A 3634-nucleotide genomic window follows, 5' to 3' on the forward strand; every position below is an offset into this window, starting at 1 on the left:
ATTCCTCTGGAGACCCAGGATCATGTGCCAGGAGGAGTCTGCTTTCATTGGCCTGGGGCCAGCTGGAAAATTTAAGAACAAGCCGTAAGACAGACCAGCATTCAGTTTCCTCCAGAGAAGGGAGAGCACAGCAAAAGGGAGCTATGCAACCCATGTAGAGAAGTGGGACCAAGACAGCTGAATGAAGAAGCCTTGGAGGAGCCAGGAGGAGCCCCATTGTGGACCAGGCTGACCTGGGAAAGAGAAAGCTGATTGAAGCAGGTGGCTGGGATCCTAAGGGCCAGATAGTCAGGCCAGGGGCTGGATGGAGAAGACATCCGCACCCTGAGATCCCTGGCACTCACTGACAAAAACCAAAGTTGGTGCCTATGTGTACCATGTGCAAGGGGTGATTCTCAGCCCCATTTGTCAAGAGGCAATAGAGAGGCTTCATCCTGCTGCTGCTACCTGGCCATGTCTACACGAGATGCTGACTGCTCAGTCATTACTGCACAGGTGTTTAATACTTCTATAAACAAGTACTAAATGACTGTGTAGTAACCGGAGTTACCGAACAGCTTTTTTGTGGCACTGACTATGCAGTAGCCCAAGACTACTGTGCAGTAGTGTTGCATCATGCTTTCTGCCAAGCAGTACTACTGCAAAGTTGTCATGAGCTACTGTACAGTCAGCATCTTGTGTAGCTGCAACTCCTGTGTAGGAAAAAAAGAGGTCCTGTAGTATCATCCCTCTAAAGGGGGGGCAAGATCACAGGGACATCGTGTCATAGCATGCCTAGGGCTCCAGACTGCATTAATCTATTACTGGATTCTGAAACTGTTTAAGGTTATCATTAATTCAATTAAAGAGGAATAACCTATGTGTAACAGAAGTAGGGAGTTCTATTGTGCGAGAAGCCTGTCTCATTCTTGCCTGCCACAACTTGTTGGAAGAATGTAGTGTGGGAGTCTGCCTTAGGTCTGTGGCCCTGACGTTGAGGCCTAAGTACACAGCTCCACCATCCCCTACACTGTGTCTGTCTCTACCCTCAGATCTTAACAGCACTGGCCAGTCAACAGATCTTTTAGTTAGGGCTTGTGATGATCTTATTTGCCCTCTGGACCTAGATGGTCAGTTAGGGACGATTACCAGTCTCCATGTCTTGTTCCCAGCATTTATTAAGTTGTCAGTGGAGATAATAACTTAAAGTAAAGAGCTGTCATCACTCATTATAACAGTAAACCAATACAGCAACACATACCCTGCTGGGGTCATTTGACCAGGGCCGTCCCTGGCGGGGTGCAAATTGGGGTGACCACCCCGGGCCCCGCACTTCAGGGGGCCCCACTGGCTCCAACCTCTCTCCACCCCCCCCACCGCGCTCTGCCAACTCCAGCCACTTGCCACCCACTCCACTGCTCCGCTAGCTCCAGCCGCTCATCACCCCCCCAGGCCCTACAGAGGCTATGCCCTGGGTCCCGCACACCCTTAGGGACAGCTCTGCATCTGACCCCAGCAGTCCTTTCTTTCCTGCCTAAGAGCAGGGGGGCTGGACCTGATGATCTCATGAAGTCCCTTTCAGCCCCTAATTCCTATGAATCTATGAATGAGGAGGCAGTATCCTTTCACCAATCTTCCTCTGTCTGGGATTCCCCTTCGCAGGACAGCCTCTTGGGCCCTGCCTGCAGTGTCCCGGGGTCCCTTAGCTACAATCCGGGCTTTTGTAAGCTGAAAAATCATAGTCACCCTTAACCACCAGGCAATTCCCCCCAAGTAGGGTTGCTGTCTCTTCACAGGTGCTTTGTCATATTGTTATTGCTCACAACATGGGTACAACTCCACCTCCACCAGCAATTGAATTATCCCTTTGCCCGAGAGTTACTGCCACTTGCCGGTTACAGTCTTCCCTAGCTGGGGTTCTCAATCTGGATCACATCTCACCCCATGCCCAGAACTTATCTTCTTATGGTTTCTGCCTGAAACCACCACTTTCAGTTTCCTTCTGTCTCTCTTCTTGCAGATCTGGAGAGTCTTGTGCCATCAGCACCCCAGGAAGCTCCTACAAGTCATCCTTGTCCAGCATTGCCTGCCGAGCCTTCTGCTCCAGCATTTGCCCACCAGTGCCTCCGCACCAGCACCAGTAAGTATTGTCCCCCGTCCTGACCCTTGTCCCGAGATCCATCCTCTACTCCCTGTGGTTGGGAGTCTTCCTCCCTCCCCCAGAGTCTCAGCATCCCTTTTAAGTTTTGCATGCCCCTGACGTAACTCTCCTGTGCCTGGTTAAAGGGGCAGCGCTTGTGTGTATTTTAGCCTCACTGCTCACTTTCTGGCATTACCTTGTCTGCCAGATAAGTGTAGCAGAGGCGGATTCCTCCTCCCTGCTACACTGAGGAAGTTATGCCTGAAATCCTGGGATCCTCGTGAAAGGATGTGACATTTTGATATTCCGATAACTGAATCAACTTCAATTCTAATCAACATCACACTCTGAGAAGAGGAGCACTCAGGAACCAGTTAGGCAGGGGTCCAAAAGTCACCTGGGGGCTGCTACTATGCACTGGGACCTCAACCTGCTACAGGCCCCTCAAGCCCTCAGAGCACCTGCCCAGGGCAACTAGAGGGTACTGGCAGCTCCAGGCTGCTGGTGTTCTCCAGACATAAAGTAAACAGATGTCAGCCAGTAAATAGTGGCACAAATTGACACCACCTTCATCATGGCCACAATTTGTAGCATGACAAGGAATATGGATATCTGTTTGTTTGACCAAACATTTTTATGGTGACACAAAGGCAATGAAAGGTAATTTCTTTTTCCATCCTAAGAGAAGCAAGACCAATGAGTCTATTGGTGCTTAGCTCAAATAATGCCCAAAGCAATGCTATTTATCTTTTTGTGGAGTATTTCTGTCATCTCCTGGGCACTGTTTTCAGTTCATTTTTTTCTCTCTCAGATTTTGATGGAAAAAGAACAGTTGGATGCTTCTTTGAACCAGGGAAGCCAGAAATCAGTAAAGAAGTCAGTCTTTATACAGGCAAGAGAAGAGCCTGATTTTGAATTAGCTCTTTAAAAAATGGTCCTGCCAGTATAGTTTTGGCACCAGCCTGTACATATTGGTATTTCTGCAGCAGTGTTACCATTAGGATTAGAAGCATGAGTTTGATGAGGGGGTTTTAGCCAGTTTGGGTGCTGGGATTGTCACTGGAATCTGGGGTAATGGATAATTTGGGCCCCATCGAACTACTGAGATTTTTTCAAAGCAGGAATTGGGAGTTGCACAGGGAGCCCAATTTTGACCTGCAGAGGATGCCAGGATAGTTTCACCAGCTGAAGAATGAGCCTGGAGAACTTCCACATCCCTGTCATTATATTCAAGATCCTACGTTCTTCACTGTGGTACTAAGGACAGTTGTGGAGTCTGAAGAGAAAGGGAAAAATAGATCAAATTACCCTGAAACATTACTATATACTATAACTTTTCTAAAATATCCTAGAAAATCTATAATGTTCTAAAACTAACTTCATAAATTTTTAGTGAGCTGTGTGAATCTGAAGTCAGGCAGAAGATAGGGTACAGGGCCTGGTTGTACATTATACTTAGACCATGTTAATGGCACTTAAAATGCTAGCATCTGCATGTTCAAGCAGTAAAAACGT

Source organism: Alligator sinensis, unplaced genomic scaffold (genome assembly GCF_000455745.1).
Source record: "Alligator sinensis unplaced genomic scaffold, ASM45574v1 scaffold1266_1, whole genome shotgun sequence".
In the NCBI taxonomy this organism is placed as follows: domain Eukaryota; kingdom Metazoa; phylum Chordata; order Crocodylia; family Alligatoridae; genus Alligator; species Alligator sinensis.